The following is a 23635-nucleotide window of genomic DNA, read 5'->3' as shown; positions in this document are numbered from 1 at the left end:
CTTATAGTTATCAATATTATTATCATTAATCCCTCTTATCATCTAATATTGTACTTAACATTTATACATATCATAACATACATTTCACACAGCAAAACACATAACATCACATAAAATTTATTTATGTTATCTCTTTTAATAACCCATGTACACTTGTGAGAACTAAATATATGTGAGTGCATTGAGGTTGTGCACAAATACTGTCACCACAACTCGTATAATTTGTACTGAGTGCCATATAAAATTATCCCGAAGGACCACATATATGTCCCAAAGGACCGCGTAGAATTATCCCGATGACAACATAGAATTGTCCCTAAGGACCACATATATGTTCCAAATGACCAAATATATGTCCCGAATTACTACATATATGTTCCAAAGGATCACATATATGTCTCGAAGGATCGCGTAGAACCCTCGACTCTTGGTATGTTAATTATACCCTCAGCTCTCATATCACATAACATGAGCTTTACCATTTATCATAATTCTCATGACTTATATCACATAAGCATATAATCTCATAGCTTCTTATCACATATTTCATGTAACATTCTTATATGATCACTTAGATCATTGTCTTATAACACATATCACGTAGGTTCACTTACACGTAGAACATTTTCATATGATTCATACTCACATGTCATATGGCTTATATCTTGTTCTTATATCTTCTCATAGACATATATTCACATATTACATAGAATAACATATAATCTTATTCATGTAATTGTCGAAACGATTTTTTTCTTAAAGGTGAAAAAAGGTGAGATTTTGAAAACCACATTAATTTTTAATTTATCTCTTTCAATTGATTTTTAATTTAAAAACAAATGTGATTGAAAAACCTTTCGTTTCGAAAAAAATCGGATTTCCTTTATGATCGAAAAAATACAGTTCAAAGAGTCGCCACCAATCTTTGATTAGGGTGTGATTGGGCACCAAAAAATGTTTGTTATTTTAAATAAAAATTAATTTTAATTAAAACAACAAATTAGGGTCTGCGTTACCAAAATCCAAGTTCGGGAGTCGGTTACGTGCGGGGAAGGATTAGCACCCCCACAACGCCCTAAATCGGTACCTAGCCGATTAATTAACGTCTTTGCAATAAACTTTACAAATTCAAATTTAATTTAATTTTTGATCTCATAAAACAAAGATGTAAATTTAAAAACATTCAAAAGCACTCAAATAAATTAAATTAAAATTACCGAGTCGTTTTAGAAAGATAAAGAATGTTCGATTATTTACAAATATCGAGACCAGATCTTAAAGATATAACAACCTTTTCTCGATATATTTAAATAAACGAACATTTTTTTTCTCTCGTTCCCAAATTTTAGGTGGCGAATCAATTTTTTTGTTTCACTTTCGGGATACACTTTTATTTTAAAATCATTAAAAGCGGACCTCAAATCAGTTATGACTGCCCACTTCAACAATTTTAAATTAAATGGGTATTACCCTTAGTCCGATTATGTAATAGGTCGAGTTATGCGCGTGAGGGTATCATGCGAATCGTGTAGAAAAAAAATGTCATGTCAAAATTGATTAAACAAAATTAAAAATATCATACAATGTGACACGCAAAAATTATATACATATGTTTTAATTAAAAATCATAAATTATGCATATTGACATATTATGTACAAATATGACTCAAATATAAAAACAAAAATATAACATGCTAAACTAAAAATTTAAAAAGTATATATACATAAATGTAATGACTAAATTTAAACGTACATAAAATTAAACATACTAATAAATAAAAAAAAATTAAAACAATGACTTAAATAAAAACAAGCATAAATATAAGGGACTTAAACCTAAATAATTCATGAAAATTAAAACTAAAATTGAAATATGAAAATAACTAAATCGGGTCAAATTTAAAAAAAAAGAAATCAAAATCAAGCCCTACATGTGACTAAATTATAAACATGAGCTAAACCTAGGAGGATCAAAAGCTAATTTACCCCTAAAGTTATAGTGACTAAATTCTAATTTACTTGAAAAATTTAATATATAACTTAACAAAAAAAAAACTTAAGTAACTTTACTAAATCAAACATTTTCGCCGCTCCTATTTGTCTTTTAATTCAATTTATGCATTGCCTTGAGGTTTTGAACAGAGGAGTATTGGCTCTCTGCTCTGGGCAAACTTTGACCACTGCATTAACTTTCCCTATCCAATCTCCTCACCTTCTCGCTTGTCACCGAAACCCATAACCAGAAAATATCCAAGACCCACACTCCGGTTGCCTTCTTTGGTGATTTGGTTCCTCTGTTTATTTTTTGCTAATCTCCCCTTGTCCGTTTCCAGTCGTTAATCCCCTCTGTATATATAAAAAAAACTGCTAAAAACCAACATTAACCTCTCTGTTTTCCTCTGTAATCAACTGTCGTCCATTGGGCTTGAATTGGGCCTGGAACTGGTTCAAGGTCGGGTTAGGTTGTGATTGTTTCGAGTCTGCTTCGACTCGGCCCCGGATAAAAACGAGCATCTACAGCTGCCCCTCTTTGTTCATTGTCGTGCAACGAGAATAGAGGAAAGATCAAAAGATGGTGCGTTTTTGTCCAGTTCTATCTTCGCTTTGAAACTTGATGAGGGATATGCTCACTCTTCTTTGAACAATATTCAACCAGTGGGTTCGCTCCCTCTTGCTTCAAGGAGTAGAACTCGAACAATCTTCTGCTTATGGGTTCGCTCCCTCTTGCTTCAAGGAATAGAACTCAAAATATCTTCTTCCTATGGGTTCACTCCCTCTTGCTTCAAGGAGTAGAACTCGAACAATCTTCATAAAACGGGTCCGCTCCCTATCCGTTCAGGGAGTATAAGACTCGATCTTCAATAAACGTGTCCGCTCCCTATTCCTTCAGAGAGTATAGGACTCAAACAATCTTCAACGAACTTGTCTGCTCCCTATTCCTTCAGAGAGTATAGGACTCAATTTTCAACGAACTTGTCCGCTCCCTATTCCTTCAGAGAGTATAGGACTCAATTTTCAACGAACTTGTCCGCTCCCTATTCCTTCAGAGAGTATAGGACTCAATTTTCAATGAACTTGTCCGCTCCCTATTCATTCAAAGAGTATAGGACTCAATCTTCAACAAACGAGTTTGCTTCACTACTCTTTCGTGAAGGCTTATAGATTTAATTGCTTCACTACTCTTTCGTGAAGGCTTAAAATTTACTTATTTTGAAAGTCAAACCTCTATCATGAAAACTTGTCTGAAAGCCATTGGATATTTGATTCTGCTTTGACTCAATTTTCGTATGAACATCATTCTTGTCAAAATATCAAGACTCGTTATCTTCATCTCGATGCTTCAATATCTTCAATCTTCAACTATCATTGGGAAACCTGCAAATGCTTAAGTCATCATGCAATTATGAGTGTCATGATCCTATTCATGCCTAAATGTATGCAAATATGCAATTTGATGCACTTTCTTCTTCGAAGGAACTCTATCTCCTTTGATCTCGATGGAACTCGACTTCATCTTGGGCATAGAACGTTTGACCAATTCACCCCAGTTGACAATCTCAATTCCATATCTCTCACCTTAACATGACCTTGGCTCCTTTCTTTCTTGAAACCCGCCAGTATCCATGACCAACTTCTCGACCAATGATAACCTCCTTGGGTCATCTTTTAATGGCTGAGATTTTCTTTGAATTTGAGGATTTTAGTTTCCCATGGCTACACAAGCTTACATGTTTAAACCATTGTCAACTTCAGAATACCTGCATTTTCCAAAACCTTTTGCACAATAATACAAAATGATCTCATGTACTTCAAGTTAAGCTATATGTTTTAATCTTTCAAAATAAGATGTTTGCAAAAGGGAAATTATCAAGAAAAGGCATCTCTTTATTTATATAAATACATAGAATTTTAGGCAACTAAATGGCAAACTTTTAACTAGAAACAATAAAAGAACAAAAGAGTAGGCGTCTTCAAATATCAATAATGCAAATGCTTTTGAACTGGCACGCCGTTAGAATGTCTCGAGCGTAGCTTCTGTCAAAAGGATTTCCACAATTGTGATGCTTAAGAGTATGAAGCTACTTCTAAACTCCCAAATCTCTATCATTAGATGCCCTAAACCATTATTGAATCTCATGTGCATTCAATTTCTCTTGGTTATTTCAATCGAGACTCACTAATCTTTAGTCTCATCCCTGATCACCAACTGTCATTGTTACTATCCATATCAGGAGCTCTTTCCACTTCCAAAATTGACTCAGAACCTCCACCATACACGAATTCTGAATTTCAAATTCAACTCAAGTCGCCCTTTGCGGGTTTTTAACTTGAGACCTCCTTTGGTTCCAAGACGCCCTTTTCAGGTTTTAATCTTGAACCCTCCTTTTATTACTCTCTTTTTTTCATTTTTCTTTTTTTTTCATTTTTCTTTTTTTCATTTTTCATTTTTTCTTCATTTTTCATTTTTCATTTTTTTTTTTTTTTTTCATTTTTCTTTTTTCATTTTTCTCATTTTTCTCTTTTATTTCTTCTTCAAGCAAAATATCTCTTAACAGCGTCGGAATTCACTGGATATGGTAATTCTGATCCGTCCATTTCAGTTATGACTAGAGCTCCCCCAGAAAAGGCCTTCTTGACAACATAAGGTCCTTCCCAATTGGGCATCCATTTTCCTCTGAAATCCTTCTGAATAGGCAAAATCCTTTTAAGCACCAAATCTCCCTCATGGAATTCTCGAAGGCAAACTTTCTTACCATGTGCCCGTATCATACGTTTTTGGTGCATCTGACCATGACAAATAGCTTTCAATCTCTTTTCTTCAATCAAATTCAACTGGTCATACCTAGCTTGGACCCATTCTGCCTCATCAAGCTTTACCTCTGACAAAATCTGAAGTGAGGGAATTTCCACCTCAATGGGTAAGACAGCTTCCATCCCATAAACCAAAGAAAATGGTGTTGCCCCAGTTGAAGTCCGTACTGAAGTTCGATAAGCAAATAGAGCAAAGGGCAACTTCTCATGCCAATCCTTATAGGTCTCAGTCATTTTCTCTATGAGCCTTTTGATGTTCTTATTGGCCGCCTCTACTGCCCCATTCATCTTTGGGCGATAAGTGGTGGAATTATGATGCTTTATTTTGAACTGTTTACAGACCGAGTCCATCATCTTATTATTTAAATTCAACGCATTATCGGAGATAATCCTCTCTGGTAAACCATATCTACAAATGATCTCCTTCTTCAAAAATTTGCATATTGTAGACTAGGTAACATTTGCGTAAGAAGCCGCTTCTACCCACTTGGTGAAATAATCTATGGCTACCAGAATGAAGCGATGACCATTTGAAGCTTTGGGCGAAATTTGTCCAATAACATCCATGCCCCACATTGAGAATGGCCACGGAGCTGTCATTACATGCAACGGATGAGGAGGAGTATGTATCATATCTCCATAAATCTGACACTTGTGACATTTTCGGGCATAATTGATACAGTCTGTTTCCATAGTTGACCAATAATACCCAAATCTCATAATCTGCCTAGCCATAGCATGCCCATTAGCATGGGTACCACATATTCCCTCATGCACTTCTTCAAGAATCAATTTGGCCTCTTTCGCGTCCACACATCTTAACAAGACCTGATCCAGACTTTTCTTGTATAGAGTCTCACCATCAAGCACATACCTTGATGCCATTCTTCTAATGGTTCTCTTATCATTCTCAGTGGCCTGTTCTGGATAACTCTGATACCTTATATATTGCAAGATATCATAAGACCAAGGGTTTCCATCTTCTTCCTCTTCGATATTAAAACAATGGGTTGGATACTCATAAGCTTTTATTTCAATGGGCATCATATTTGAATGCTCGTTCATCTTAAACGCTGCTGCCAGTGTGGCTAAGGCATCTGCCATCTGATTCTCTTCTCTGGGGAGATAATTGAAAGTTATTTCTTCAAATTCTTCAACAAGCTCCATAACCAACTTACGGTATTCTACAAGCTTGGGATCTTTTGTCTCCCATTCTTCTCTGAGCTGGTATATTACCAAAGCTGAATCACCATACACTTTGAGCATTTTTACTTTGCAATCAACGGCAGCTCTAAGACCCAGAACACAAGCTTCATACTCGGCCATATTGTTTGTACAATCAAAATTAAGCCGACTGGTGAAAGGATAATGCTCTCCCTCTGGTGAGACCAAAATTGCCCCGATTCCATGTCCCAAGGCATTTGAAGCACCATCAAAGTTCAACTTCCAATATTTGCTAGTGGATGCCACTGCTTCTTCTACCGAAATAGCCATTAAATCTTCATCTGGGAAATCAAAGCTCAACGACTCATATTCTTCCGAAGCCCTGCTTGCAATGAATTCCGCTATAGCACTTCCTTTAATTGCCGTCTGGTTTACATACTGGATGTCAAACTCGGATAATAAGATCTACCAACGAGCTAATCTTCCAGATAATGCAGGCACACCCATTAGATATTTCAAGGGATAAAGCTTGGATATAAGCCAAGTAGTATGATACAACATATATTGCCTAAGCCTTCGGGTAGCCCATACTAAAGCGCAACACAACTTTTCAATGGGTGAGTATCTTGTCTCACATTCAGTGAACTTCTTGCTGAGATAATAGATAACCCTTTCTTTCTTCTCAGTTTTTGTTTTACCCGGTTTACATTCAGGCTTTATTGGCAGTTTGTGAACAACCAACTCTGTATCTAAACCCGGCATATCTTCGTATGACCAAGCAAACACATTCTTGTATTCTTGAAGCAATTCTATCAAATCATATCGACCTCCAACTGACAGAGTGGTACCAATCTTTATTTCTCTCTTATCTTCATCTGTCCCCAAATTCAAAATCTCAGTAGGCTCTTTATGAGGTAGAATCTGCTTATCTTCATTCTCCACCATTTTCAGCAATTCAGAAGGTAATTCACATCCCTCATCATCATCACAATCTTAGATTTCCCCTTGACATATAGGCTTCTCGAAATCAATCTCCGGGTCAGAGTCATTGGCATTCATATTATTGATATCTGAGCTCCTGAAAAAAATAATGAAAGAGAAGATATATATACATATATACATATGGGAGGATCTTTTCCCATATAAATAAATAAAAAGAAATAAATACATACATATATACAACAAAGAATGAATGAATGAAATGCATGGGAGAATGTTTGTCATTTGGAACTAACAGAATGCATCCTTTATTGAAAGCAAGAAAAAACAAACAGCTTAACCCTTTACATAAAATCACCTATTGCCCCAGGGTATGAACAACAGGGAGAAAGTTCCAGTGCATTACTCTGTAACAGATTTGTAAACTACAGGCAGTTCTTCCGCGGTCCAATTGTTCAACACGAAGCCCGGTGGTGCAGGATAAATGCCCATAGCTCTCATTTCCTCGGATTCATCATCAGTTATAACATTAATGCCTAAATCTCCCAAGGCATTCTCACCCATCGTCTCAGTGTTTCTTGAATTCCCTTGAAACATATGCTCCCCAGACATGAAAATGCTACTCAACGGCGGGAAGGTCATGGGTTCCCAGCTAAGGTCTTCACCAGCCAATCTGGCCTTTCTGATTTCTTGGCCCTTCTTAATTCCCCTCATCTTATCCCTCGAAGTTGGCTGATATCCCAAACCAAATCGATCTTTTTTAGTAATAGGGCATATGGGATTCACCGGTCCTTGCAACTGTCGGCCTAAACCCTTTCCAACTTTTGCTCCTCTTCCAAGAGTCAATTTAAGCCCCATCTTGGTACAGTTTGACAATCGAGGCTTTGGTATCTTCTTGCCTTCGGCCACAAACGTAGCATTGACAAACTCCAACGATCTGAAAGAACACTCGACGGCTTGCTCATCAACTTCAATATACGGAGCAGTAGTAGAAACAAAAGCAATAATGTCCTTTTCAGCATGAATACATACCAACCTTCCATCAATCACAAATTTCAGTCTCTGGTGTAATGTGGACGGAACTGTACCGGCCTGATGAATCCAAGGCCTTCCCAACAAACAATTGTACGTAGGCATAATGTCCATTATGAGAAATTCTACTTCATAAGTTTCTGGACCAATATTCAGAGGAACATCAATCTTACCCAATACTTCTCTTTTAGTCCCATCGAAAGCTCGAACCACACTTTGACAGGTTCTCATAAGTGTACTATCTAATGGAAGCTTCTTTAGAGTCACTAAAGGCATCACATTCAAAGCTGAACCATTATCAACTAAGACCCGGGACAACACATGCCCTTTACATTTAACTGTAATGTGCAAACCTTCTGACTACCCATCATCCCAGAAGGGATTTCATCCTCAGAAAAAGATAAAAAAATTATCAGCTTGTACATTGGAAACTAAATGATTCAACTTTTTAATGGGCAACTCTTTTGGAACAAAAGTCTGGTTCAAAAACTTTAACAGAGCATTCCTATGGGCCTCTGAACTCAAAAGTAATGATAAAACAGAAATACGGGCATGCAACTTGTGTAACTGTTCCACAACACTGTATTCACTGTGTTTCAGAAACTTCAAAAATTCTACCGCTTCACTCTCGGTTACTGGTTCATTGATAACAGGCTTATCCTCTTCTATCTGCACATCAACTTTTTTCCCCTTATCAACTACAACCTTCTTCTCAGACTCTTTAGGTGGATTAAGAGAATAACACCTACCACTTCTAGTAAAGCGTCCCACCTCATCTATTTCCTCATTCTCTTTTGTTACATCTCCCATCTGGCAATCATATCTCCAAGGCACTTGTTTATTATCCCGATATGGGAATGGAGATGGAGGTGTAATAACCACTTTCGGGGCTACCTTCTCAGCAACTCAATTTTTGGGAGTAATAATTAGGGGACAACTGGCATTGTATACCCCTTTAGACGATCCTTCTGAAGCGCAAACTTCCGCTTCCTCTTCTTCAGCAATCTCTCTAAAGAACTCAATTTCTTTACTGTCCATCATGTCTTGTATAAAAGATAGGAAGTCAGGACATTGCTGAATATTGTGTCCCTCACTGTTATGATACAGACATACCTCTCCACTGTTAAACTGTTCACCCATCAAACTGGGCTTCAACAATCCTACCTTGACCATCTGGCACCACACCCAACTCATGGGTGATACCACCTCACCAACATTCCTTACAATTCTCTTTCCTTTCTCTTCAGTAATCGCATTAACTCCTGCCCCTGCATGGCTTGGCAACAGATTTTGAGCTATATTTGGCTGCTCACTGTCACCAAAGTTGATGACATTCCTCGTTCTCAAAGCTTGGACAACCTTCTTAAAAGCAGTACAATTCTCAATGGAATGCCCAGGGTTCCCTGCATGGTACTCACACTGAGCACTAGCATCATACCATTTGGGAAAAGGAGGTTGCATTGGTGTCACGTGATACGGCGAAACCACATGTCGATCATACAAAATCTGAAACAATTCCTTATAAGTCATCGGAATTGGATCAAATTGAGGCCTCTCTCTCCTTTGGTCCCTTACCCCTTGTCTATTGTCATTTTGTGTTGATGACCCTGCTCCTTGAGGACGGGAAACAGTGATGTTATTAGAATCGTACTGCCTCACATTACTGACTTCGTTTTCCTTTTTCCTCGTTGGTGGCCTCTTACTAGACTCTCCTCCCTCGAGCTTCCCACTCTTAACAGCCATTTCAATCATTTCTCCCGCCGTAACTACATCAGAAAAACTTCGATAAGGATTACCGATAAGATGCGAGAAAAAAGGAGCCTTTAAGGTGTTGACAAAAGCATATTTGTTTCTTCCTCTTCCAATGGCGGGTGGACTTGCACTGCTACATCTCTCCATCTTTGAGAATATTGTCTAAAACTCTCGTTAGACTTCTTTTCCATTCCTTGCAACATCATCCTGTTGGGCCTAACATCCTTCACATGTTTTTATTGCTCAAGAAAGGATTTAGCCAAGTCTTTCCACGATTTAATATTAGCTCTACTCAGCTAGTTATACCATCGGATTGCCGAGCCAGTTAAGCTTTCCTGAAAGCAGTGTATCAACAATTGATCGTCCCCTATGTATCTGGTCATCTTCCTACAAAACATTGTGATATGTGCAGAGGGGCACCTGGTACCATCAAACTTTTCAAAGTCAGGAACTTTAAACTTTGGAGGCAAGACCAGATCAGGAACTAGACTTAACTCCTTTGCGTCGAATCCATAGACATTGGTATATTCCTTCATGGCTCTGACCTCTCTTTCTAACTGCTTCTATTTCTCTTCCAACAGATTGTTTTGGTCCTTCTTGGCTTCTTCATCAAGGTCCGGAACTTGATGATATTGATGTTCTTCCTGATACGAACTAGATCCAGGCTGTACGTTAACAGAAGCACCGACTGGATTAATGTGCACCTTCCCGACATGAACAGGGGTCACTTGAACATTCTGAGATTGTTCTGGGGTTAACCCTGGATGATGAAGTGGGTCTTCAGTTACACCTTCTGGCATAGGGCTTTTCCCATGTTCTGGATTTCTTCCATCCAACATACTCGCAAACTTGGCAAACATCTCCTTTTGGGCATTCATCATATCTTCTTGCATTTTCTTGATATTATCTTGTAACTCCGACTGAGCCTTCTCAATTTGGGCAAGTTTGTCTTCCATAACTTTCTTCCTGGTTCTGTAGATATGCTTGGGATTTTCCAGTATTACTCTGTCACAGAGTCATTTTGTTATCGCTGATATTTATTAATGAATATAAAATATATGATTATGAATGAATAAAATGCGATGCAAAAATTAAATGCATTAAAAATGCATATGCAAAATGCAGGGTGTTGATCCTGGAACGACTCCTTAGAACAACTCTTTATATTAGAACGACGTTCAATTACAAAGTTGAAACATATCACAAATAAATTTGCACCATCTCTCCTATTTCTTGTACGTGTGCTAGTAACTCTACAATCTTCTGATTTTCTTCAGCCTCTGGATCCAGTTCTTCAGTTACATCAGCAGCTTCCTCAGATAGAATGACCAAATATTGAGTTATTCCTCGCGCGTGTTCTAAGTAACAAGCAATAAAGTCCTCTCTTTGCTTAACTCTCGCCTGAGCTCGCTCCCATCGAAAACGCCATTGTATATCCCCCTCATAGGGAACTATCGATAACTCACTTGCTTGCCTCTGAAACTCTTGAACCATGGCTTCAAGCTCGCTCACTTGTCTCTTCAAACTTTCAACCTCCCCACGGCTCGAGCTACCTTCCCCGCTTCGGTATCGTCGTAATGCAGTCTCTAAACTTGAAATTTTCCCCTTCAACTTCTCATTCTGGGCTTGACTCTCTTGTAACCGCTGCTCTAAAGAATCATTTTCCTTCGATAAAATCTTAACTTGGTGCCTGCTTTGCTTGAGCTCTTCTTGACTCTCTCTGGCTACTCTTTTGAGGCTCGCCACCTCTTGCCTCAATTCGACAGACTTACTCGAGCTAGAACCTACTTGAGCTTTTACCATTCGCTGATAAGTTGACCGAAGATCGTCAAAGTCTAGCCGAAGTTGCTTCTCTACTTTTTCAATTCGATCTGCTCTACTCTTCTGAATGTCAATCTCCAATCCTTTTTGATACACTTCATCTTCTAGCTTCTGCAAAGTCATTCTCCATTGTCTCCGTTCTGCTTCGAAATCGCGCGTGGCTAACTCTAATGGAGATGGCACCACTCTCAACTGTTCCTCCACCGGCTGAATATTTTCAGGATTCACCATCGGGATATTGTCATTTACTCGACCGCTTCTCCACTGCTCGTACTCTTGAGACAACTCGAGATCATAGGTAAACAAATTCACGCGACGAGTTTGCTTCCAGGCCTCAGCAACCCCTTTAACTTTACCCTTATACTGATCTCCTTTGAATGCAAAATCCGACCCTACCAAGTCCCATGTGGTTGGAATGAATTGCCTTGACCCATACTGTCTGGAAACTAGTAGCGGTGCATACCCAACAGAACCCCATATACCTGGCAAAGGAACCCAATCTCGCTCTCCACATCGGTAAAGTATATCCGAAGAAGTATTCCACGAAGCTCACCACAAAATATCTCCATCTCTGATATCCTTGAAGATGACCATCCATTTTTCTTCAGTGAAACCCCCAGGCCACTCTTTAGAAAGAAAATCTTTCAAAGGCGAAAACCCCTCTAGAAACACTCGTCCTGGTGCTCTTTCAACATGTTTAAAATGATTCAGAATCCACACTAGCAGCAAAGGCGCACATCCTATAAAGCTTCCTTCTCCCTCGCGCCTACAAGAACTCAAAGACCAGAACGTCTCAGCTAGAATAGCTAGAACAGGATCCATGTGCTTGTCTAATCTTTCAAACAGGTCAACAACTGATACGTCTACATATCCTAGCACTTTTGGAAAAATAACAAGCCCATAAATCCCTAAAGCAAACAAGTCAAGCTTCTTTCTCTTATCAGGATGATGAGCAATTACTTCTTTCAGAGCAGCCCAAGAGATGCACTCACTGTCTCCCTTCTTCTTAATGTTTCTGACTACCCAATCTTCACTCATTCCGGTCATCAATAGTAATTTTTTCTTAAATGAAGGAGTGACTGGCAACTTGGTATATATTCTATCTATCTGGGACCTCGGACAACGGACCAATGCTTGATACTCCTCTATTGTTGGTGTCAGATCTACTCTACCAAATGTGAAACAGCTATAAGCCGGGTTCCAGAACTGTGCCAATGCTCTAAACAGATTTCGGTCAATAGAAACATCCAGAAGATAAGGAATATCACCGTACAACTGATAAAACATCTCCTTATCGGCTACTGTCCATCTTCCCCATATCTCCTTTAGCTCACTTAGATCATTCTGATGCACGTTGATGTGAGTATAACCAAATAACTCCGACACGTATCCAGGCATCACGATGTCCCCATTGGTCAGTTGGGACTGTTCCGACCACCTCAAAACATCTGCATTGTCTTCAACATCTTTCTGAGCCGTTCGTTCCATATTACTGGCCTTCTATATGGACATCGATCCCAAATCAACACCATGTAATGGACAATGCAATGCAAAACAGAAAAGAAACAAGGAAAAAACAACAAAAGATCGGTTAGTAAACATGAAGCAATTAATTCAGGATAATAATTTGTTCAAAAATCCTACCCACATATGTTGACTACCCCATCATGCTTTATCAGATCCTACCCAATATGATATCTACCCCCCATGCTTTGTTATCCACAAAAAGAAATCCTAACCTCATGATATCTAATTCGCATGCTTATTCAGAAAATAAACCTAACCGCATGATATCTAGTTCGCATGCTTGTTCGAAAAATAAACCTAACCGCATGATATCTAGTTCGCAAGCATTTATTCGAAAAATGAAAATAAATGACTCAAAAAAGCTTTTCCTTGTGTACCCTCCTCACGGGATTCTTAAGATTCGGGTTTGGTTCAACCTAAGTTCAGGCTCTACGTTCACTATATGCTGGGTTAGGTTCTAAAGTAATAGGTTCTCGAATTGTCCTTGTCGGTGCCCCATTGGCCTGCCGAACCCTCAATCCTGGCCCATCACAGGCTTTAGGGGATCGAGTTCAATTTCGAGGGAACACACCTCCTTATGTCCATGCGGAGGTGATTACCATCACGAGGACCATAAGGCGTGAGCTCCAGGAGCGATCCACTATCCCATGCGGAGGTGAAAACCACACGAGGGCATAGTCTCTCACTCCTACTTAAATAGGACGGAGCGGGGTTTTAGCTCATGTTATGACAATGCAGCTGTGCAGTGTGTGAGGAAAAGCGAAAAAACAAACAATAAAAACACTCAAAATCAATTCCCAAAACACACAATTATTCTGAAATCATTAGCAAACAGATCAGTACAACTATTTAATTGTCAATCAAATTAAATTAAAGAAATCAAAATACAAACAAAACTTATTAAAAACCAAACAAGGGATCAAAAATAAAATTAAAACGAATTTGTAATTTTCAATTGCAAAGACAATTAATTAATCGACTATCGGCTTGACTCTCTAAAAAAAAGGTCCCCGGCGGAGTCGCCAAGCTGTCGAAACGATTTTTTTCTTAAAGGTGAAAAAAAGGTGAGATTTTGAAAACCACATTAATTTTTAATTTATCTCTTTCAATTGATTTTTAATTTAAAAACAAATGTGATTGAAAAACCTTTCGTTTCGAAAAAAATTCGGATTTCCTTTATGATCGAAAAAATACAGTTCAAAGAGTCGCCACCAATCTTTGATTAGGGTGCGATTGGGCACCAAAAAATGTTTGTTATTTTAAATAAAAATTAATTTTAATTAAAACAACAAATTAGGGTCTGCGTTACCAAAATCCAAGTTCGGGAGTCGGTTACGTGCGGGGAAGGATTAGTACCCCCACAACGCCCTAAATCGGTACCTAGCCGATTAATTAACGTCTTTGCAATAAACTTTACAAATTCAAATTTAATTTAATTTTTTATCTCATAAAACAAAGATGTAAATTTAAAAACATTCAAAAGCACTCAAATAAATTAAATTAAAATTACCGAGTCGTTTTAGAAAGATAAAGAATGTTCGATTATTTACAAATATCGAGACCAGATCTTAAAGATATAACAACCTTTTCTCGATATATTTAAATAAACGAACATTTTTTTTCTCTCGTTCCCAAATTTTAGGTGGCGAATCAATTTTTTTGTTTCACTTTCGGGATACACTTTTATTTTAAAATCATTAAAAGCGGACCTCAAATCAGTTATGACTGCCCACTTCAACAATTTTAAATTAAATGGGTATTACCCTTAGTCCGATTAGATCGAGTTATGCGCGTGAGGGTATCATGCGAATCGTGTAGAAAAAAAATGTCATGTCAAAATTGATTAAACAAAATTAAAAATATCATACAATGTGACATGCAAAAATTATATACATATGTTTTAATTAAAAATCATAAATTATGCATATTGACATATTATGTACAAATATGACTCAAATATAAAAACAAAAATATAACATGCTAAACTAAAAATTTAAAAAGTATATATACATAAATGTAATGACTAAATTTAAACGTACATAAAATTAAACATACTAATAAAAAAAATTAAAACAATGACTTAAATAAAAACAAGCATAAATATAAGGGACTTAAACCTAAATAATTCATGAAAATTAAAACTAAAATTGAAATATGAAAATAACTAAATCGGGTCAAATTTAAAAAAAAAAGAAATCAAAATCAAGCCCTACATGTGACTAAATTATAAACATGAGCTAAACCTAGGAGGATCAAAAGCTAATTTACCCCTAAAGTTATAGTGACTAAATTCTAATTTACTTGAAAATTTTAATATATAACTTAACAAAAAAAACTTAAGTAACTTTACTAAATCAAACATTTTCGCCGCTCCTATTTGTCTTTTAATTCAATTTATGCATTGCCTTGAGGTTTTGAACAGAGGAGTATTGGCTCTCTGCTCTGGGCAAACTTTGACCACTGCATTAACTTTCCCTATCCAATCTCCTCACCTTCTCGCTTGTCACCGAAACCCATAACCAGAAAACAGCCAAGACCCACACTCTGATTGCCTTCTTTGGTGATTTGGTGAGACTAAGACCCGAGCCTAATAACCCCAAAATGTTCAAATAACTTCCCAGAATCCCGATCCGGTATTGACATCACCAAACACTCATAAATGGCCCCTAGATCTCCTTGACTTCTCGGCTATTCACTCTCTCCAACGACCTTTATCTTCTCTCGTGCTATGCTCAACCGTTCAACAATGGTGTGATGCTCAAACATTACAGTAAGTTTAAACCTTATTTATTTCTATTTTATTTTTTTGAAACCCCGATAGATGATAACCCATGACCCAAAAAATGACATGCAAGGACTCAAATCACTCATGGTAATCCTACCCAACTTCGACGATCTATCACCTCGACAGTGGAACTCTAGAGTCTATGATCCATTCAATTTCAATAACAAAGCTATACCGAAGGTATCTACTTCTATTTTCAGATTTTTGGATTTGCACTTAAAAAATAATAATAATAATTAAAACAATTGAAGAACAGATAAAAAATTAATGTAAATAACAACGAAGAAAAACCTTGTATGAATTGAATTTCTCTTTGTATTGCTCTGGTTCACCGAAAGGAAGGAATTCCTCTTTGATCTTCAAATGGAAAAAAAACAATACAATATTTTTTCTGTTTGTTACTATTTTCTGTAAAGAGAAACGATAAGGAAGGTTTTTTTTTATTCTACTCTCGGTTCCTTGCTGATATCCCTCTTCTCTTTTTTCTGTGTGTTTGTGATCTCCTTCTTGCGGTTAATTTTTTGTTGTTGTTGTGTGATGCTTCCTAGTTTTCCTCTGTTTATTTTTTGCTAATCTCCCCTTGTCCGTTTCCAGTCGTTAATCCCCTCTGTATATATAAAAAAAACTGCTAAAAACCAACATTAACCTCTCTGTTTTCCTCTGTAATCAACTGTCGTCCATTGGGCTTGAATTGGGCCTGGAACTGGTTCAAGGTCGGGTTAGGTTGTGATTGTTTTGAGTCTGCTTCGACTCGGCCCGGATAAAAACGAGCATCTACAGTAATCATGTACACATTTTCATATAGTCCTTATATCAATGTCATATAGCTTATCTCATAGTTTTACATTTAATCACATAAATCAATTATATCAGTTAACATAAATCTAATTCATATAACTTATACATTGTTATCATATATTTACCTATATCATTATCACACAAGATAATATATAACACATAATTACCACAAAGACATGTATTCATGTAATATCATGTAGCACATAAAATAACATATGATACATATAACCATATTCGAGTACTCAGGTATACAAAAGAATCATATCAAGCACCTACTAATATTCATAGATTCATGTACTCTAATATGGAAAATAGACTCGTTGCAAGTCTTATTTCCATAAAATATTATATACTTAATAATATGCACTCACATTGGCCTCACTAGTCAATTCAAACACCTAAGAATCTTGTACACTCGTATAACTTCGAATCATCTTGGACTTGTCTTCGATCGATATCTACACAATTATTCGACTTATATGAATATCAGAGTTCGAATTGCTTATAAATAATCAATATAACTTAAGCTGAAAGAAATATTTAATTTAGTATTTTAGGCTCAATAGTATCTGTACTCTCACTATAGTACCGATACTACTCTTCTATGATATCGATACCCCCTCGGTATCGATACCATTTTGACATTATGGAATAATAACTTGATAATGATATTGATACTATACCCTTGGTATCGATAATTCTTAAAGATTTCATCCGTTTTTTACTATATGGTATCGATACTTATTCATACAGTATCGATACCCAGACCAACTTCACACATATTTTTACCTTGAAGTATCGGTACTGTTCATCCAATACCGATACCCCTTGACCAGAATACACTTCTTTAACCCGAAAATTTACCAAAACAACTCCATACCTTGAACTCCTTTCATTACTTTAAACTTAACTATACTCACTCAAACCTTCTTTTATCACTTTAACACATCTAAACATATAATATCTCATTAGAACACTTGAAACTAAAAATCTTACCAATTATTCAACTTTGTTATTCATTCTCTTTAACCTTTTTAATCTCTTATTCTAACTGATGACAAGTCAAATATGACTTCTAAATTCATTTACAAACTCTCTTTTCACAATTCACTTAAAATCTCTTTATATTTAATCATTCATAACTTATCTATCTTTGAGTTTTAAGCAACCTTAAGCTTCCAAGAATCAAAACCAACTTTAAAATGAAAAAAATAACCAACTTAAGACTAACTTACCTTTAACCAAGCACTCACGGTAGAAGAAAAAGAAAAAGAAAAAGAAAAAGAAGAAGAAGAAGAAGAAGAAGAAGAGAAATAAACACATTTTCCAGATACTTCTTCCTTTCCCCCTCTTTTACTTAAATATCTTGTAAGAAATGAATTAAAAAATCATTTCTTACCTAAAGACCATTTTGCCATTCCTTCATTAAATCTTTGCTAATTCATCATACATAAAGAAATTCCAATTAAATCCTTAACTTTTTAATTTTTCTAATTTGATCACAAAAGTTTTAAAATCTTACAAATTGATCACTAACCCGCTGTTTGGGATGTTACGAGCATAACCTCCAAATTCATCATTAGAATTGATTGTGGAGTGACTGACGATATCTCAGAAGAAGTTTTAGAACCGAACCGAAGCACACTTACAAGAACTGGACAAACAAATGAGTCAACTGGCTCAATCCGTGAGGTGATTGGAGTCTCAAGGGAAGTTACCATCGCAGACAAAACCTAATATGAGGTAAAATGCCAATGCCATGACCATTCGAAGTGGCATTATCATTGAGACTGAGCCACTTAAAGCAGTTGACGTAAGAACCCAAGAAAAAATAAATAGTAAAAAACGTTACTGTCATCTCCTATGTTATCCACTACATCATCTTCCGCACCATCTCTCTATGTCGTTCCACCTTCTTTTCCGTCGAGACTAGTTATGTGTGACAAACAAGTCGAGGAGAAAAAGATACTTGATGTTTTTCGGAAGGTCGAGATTAATATACCCCTCCTTGATGTTATCAAAAAATTTCCATGTTATGCCATATTTTTTAAGGATCTTTGCATGAACAAAAGAAAGCTTATCGGGAATGAAAAGGTAAACTTATTATTATACTATGTCATGTCACACTTTCCGTTAACTTTCTGTTAAAGCTTAATAATTTATGACAAAAAAAATAACATTAGATACAATTTTACAAAAGAAAAAAACTAGATAATAAAAAACATGAAAATAGATGTATCAAATGCACATCATTAAACATTTAGGAGGTTTTCATTTTAATCATTGAAATAAAAAAACTTCTATTTTAGTCACCATCTATATAAGCCCAACAATTGGGTTAAGCAATAAAGTTGTTTAATCTTGACAAAATATAATATTTAAGTTAAAAAGTGATTAGAAAAATAAGAAAAAAAAGATTACATGAGATTTCATATTGGATAAAACCTAAGCCCTTAAAGAAGGGTATGCAACACCTAATCACTAGGTTAAAATTGTTGTGGTTTGTTAAAAAAACATTTCAATTAAAATTTAATGGATAAATAAATTGAGCGACTTAATTAGTAAAAGTAAATGTATCATTCTCCCCGACAACGTATCATTTCTAGACTTTGCCACATTTACTTTGTATGCTTTGTTTTCTCTTTGATTCTGAACTTTATGTTTTCAATCCGCAATTCTGAAAATTATTACATTGTTATTGTTTTTTTAATTTATTTTTATATAATCGTCGATACCTAATCTATTGACGATATAATTCATTGTAGAAACAACCTCTCAACTCAACCTACCTATTTATGATATCATAATTCAAACCTTAGATGTTTAAGGAACTTAACGCCTTATTTCACAATACAATTGTTCTCCCATATGTCTTCTCTTCATTCTTTAGTTTGATTATTGGGGGAAAATACACCAGTTCTACAACAAAAATTGAATCAGGTCGAATAAAATCAACAAAATGAAAACACAAACCTCTTTCGAGCTTCCAAATCAAAATACAACAGTTAACATACTTATAATCGAAAATCACAAGGTAAAACAAAAGGAAAAGAAACAATAAAATACAAACCTCTATATAGTTTTTTTATAACCATCGGTTTCTGATTTATTAATAGACTAATTCGGATCGAGTATTGCAGAGGCAATGACGATCCTCCCAACACAGTTTGCTCCATTCGCAAACATCAGGATTCGAATACCTGGCCTTTGTTTAAGGGATCCAATTTGCTCCATTCGCAAACGTCAAGATTCGAACCTCTAGCCTTTGTTTAAGGGACCTCAATATAGCTTGAGCATTCATCATTTGCAGTGCCAACGAAAAACCCGAAGCATTGCATGATTTAGGGCTTTTTGTAGACGTTTTGTGCTTAAGCTCGAAATCCCTTGAAATAAGAAGAGAACAAATCTTAACAACTGGATCAATGTTTAACAAGAACACGCTCACCAAAATTTAAAGGGAGAAACATGCGTTGTATATACGATGCTACCTGGGAGCATGGTTTTCAGAACCGGACCAGTTAGTGAACCGGTCATGCTACCGGTTCACTGGTTCAACCGGTCGAATCGGTCCGACCGGTCAGAAGAATCGGACGACGTCATAATTATTTAAAAAATTAAATAAAAATACCAAAAATATTTAATAAAAAATATTTTTTTTATATCACAAGTCATATTCAAAGCAAGTCATAACATATATAAGTTAAAAACTATAAAATCAAGTGAAACAAAATGATTCAAATTAACTAAAACATAATATTTAAGGTAAAACATATTAAATAATAAATATAATTATATAACTATAATTAAAAAATAAATTTGGGGTTAAAAATCATAACAAAATGATATTGTTTGGTTTAATTTTTTTTTAAAACAATCTCACATGGCTAAGAAACATAGAAGAGCATCCCAAAAGTCTAAATAGTAAAAATATGAGAACAAAACAATCTCACATTGCTAAGAAACATAGAAGCGCATCACAACTAACTTCTATAAATAATAGAGGTAATTTGACATTCAAAATTATGGAGCCTTTTGGTGAGCATTGAGTGAACTATTCTTTCACTTCAATCAAGCTCGAATTTTAGGCTTCAATCGAGCTTCTAATTTTTTTTGAGTTCAAGCCTTTTTGAGTTCAAGTTTTAATATTATATTTCGAGTTTGAGTTGAACTTGATAATTTTTAGCTTGTGAGTTTGAGTTGAGTTGTACTTTTAAAGTTTTCAAGTTCGAGTCGAGCTCAGTAATACTCGAGTTCGACTTGGCTCGTTTAACAAACGACGTTGTTTGGTTTAATTTTTTTTTAAATCCCGTTTTTTTCCGGTTTTCAGCCGGTCCGATTCGAACGGTTCAGGGGTTCTGGCCAGTTCACTAATAGCGGTTCAACCGGTTTATATTGAACCGGACTAAGTAACGATTCCCGGTTGAACCGGCCGGTCCGGTCCGATTTTCAAAACAGAGCCTGGGAGAGATTTTAAAAACAAGGTAAAGTACATAATGCTCACTAAACTAAGTAAAAATAACCATTTTGACCACTAAAATTCTAACTTATTGAACTATTACAAAATGATAATAAAAACTTATCGTATTATTATAAAATAGTCCTTAGATCAGAACTTATCACTATTTTATAGTGTGCACAAATCATTTTCTAACAAATCGATAAGTTTAATAATCATTTTGTAATTTATAAAATTTTAGTGATAAAAAGATCATTGTTGCTTAGTTAAGTGACCATTTGTTTACTACCCTTAAAAAATAAAATATCCATTCTATTCTATACAATATTTAAATTTAGGGTTATTATTTGATACACAACCTCATTTTTACTCCTAAATCCTAAACCCTAAACTCTACACCTAAACCCAAAATCATACAATTTAAATTATAAGCCCTAATATCTAAACCAAACTTTAAACAATAAATAGTACCATTAAATCCTAAAATAAGCGTGAAGTGCGCTATAAGAAAAATGCACCACTTCGTGGGAAAAGCTCTTATGGTTTCCTCTCCACATCCCCAAGCATAGTTTAATTGTTTGGATGGCCTTCCTTGATAAGCTGTCTACCAAAGAAAGACTGCATCAAATGAGACTTATCAATGACTGCAATTGTAATTTCTGTGGTGCTGTTATGGAAACTCGAAACCATTTGTTCTTTGATTGCCCAACTGTTGCTTCTCTATGGGCAGCAGTCTTCTCCCTAAATGGTTTGAATGGTTTACACAATCACCTCTTGTCATGGAATGAATTCTTAGCTTGGGCCTCTATATTTTGGAAAGGTAAATCGCTGATCACTTATATCTTGAAGATTGCTTCCACCGCTCTAATTTACATCTTATGGGAGGAAAGAAACAAAAAGATTTTCCAAGATAAATCTAGGACTTTTGAAGAACTGCTACAAGCTATAAAGGAAATAGTTGGTTTGCAATTAAGGGGTAGAAACCTTAATAGATTTGATAGTGTAAATATTACTTTATGTAACAATTGGGGTATTGGTTGATTGTTGTTTATTTTTGTATGTAGGACAATCCCTGTATTCTTAACACTGATTTTTTGTAGCAGGTTATGCTATTTTGGGTAATAAAAATCAAATTATAAAAAAAAATGCACCACTTTCATCCAACTATATAAGCGTCAGTTACGCTACAGGAAGAATGCATCTCTATCTATTTCTTTTATAAGCTTAAGCATCAGCCCATGTCGATATCATTTACCCGAATGGTTTTTTATCGATGTTCTTTCCGTCTCCATTTCTATATTTTTGAGTCAAATCAGCAAATTATCCTTAAACTAGAATGAACATATCATATTGTACGGCATGTCTGAATCACATAAGCTGACTTGACTCAATAATTTGGAAATGGAGATGGTCATATTGACCAGAAGCATTCATTTAAAGCCGACGAATCCTCCTTTGAAGATTGATCGGTATTCATTTCTTCTATACTGTTAGCATAACAATACCAACAAATGCACCTATCCATTAGGTCGGATTATCTGTCCAATCGAGTTGAGTTTTGGCATAACAAATCCTGCATGAATTGCAATCTTATAGTAAAAAAAAAATCATTTTAATTTGCTTGTAATATATATAAAAGTTAATTTGGTTCAGACTTGGATAAGACAAGTAAAAAGAAAGAACACATTGGATAAGAAAAATACAATATAATAATTCATTTACTGGCGAGGCAGCAAAACTAAGGACTTGTCGGGGTATCAATTGAAGTTTAAGGGCTTGTTTGGATGTAAAAAAGGTACAAGGATCTGTTTAAATAGAAGTTCAAAGGTTTATTTGGATACTAATTAAAATTTAAGGGCTTATTTGAACTAAAAAAGCATAAGTGTTTATTTAAATAATTTGACACAGTTACTTTTCCCTCTTACTTTTCTCTGTTGGAAAAATGGCAACTTAAACCCTAAAATTACATACAATTAGGAGTGCTCATATCCGAATATCCGTATTTTTTTAATACTCAAAATATTAGGCTTCTAACCCATGAAATTAGAATCAGAGGTCAACAAATCAAATATTTCGAATAGGATATTTTTAAATACAGCGACTGATACACTAAGATAAATCAAATATTTCAAATAGAATACTTTTAAATACAGGGACTGGTACACTAAGACAAGCGTATCCCTATCGTTTTAAAAAAATTGTAAATATATTAGTTTAATGTGTTAAAAGAGAGAGGAAAGGTTAAAGAAATTTGTATTCGAGTTTTAAATTTTTAGACACCATTTCTAGATTTTTAGATCCATCATGGTTAAAAATTTATTTTAATATTCTTCAAAAATTACATGTGACTTCCTATAATATTGAAAATTTTATTTATTAGGCATTAGATGGTTACATGTATTTTGAATTTTTTTAAAAATATTTTATACAATTTTCCGTTCGTCCTGCCTGCTATGAAAAAAACGGAGAATATACTACGTAACATCATGCAAGCATTGAAAATGCTTTTCATAAAATGTTTTTTTATTGTGGGCGCCCCCTTTCTTTTT

The sequence above is a fragment of the Hibiscus syriacus genome, unplaced genomic scaffold (genome assembly GCF_006381635.1).
Source record: "Hibiscus syriacus cultivar Baekdansim isolate YM2019G1 unplaced genomic scaffold, ASM638163v2 tig00110482_pilon, whole genome shotgun sequence".
Classification (NCBI taxonomy): domain Eukaryota; kingdom Viridiplantae; phylum Streptophyta; class Magnoliopsida; order Malvales; family Malvaceae; genus Hibiscus; species Hibiscus syriacus.
The sequence above is the reverse complement of the archived record's forward strand: the minus strand, read 5'-3'. Positions refer to the sequence as shown.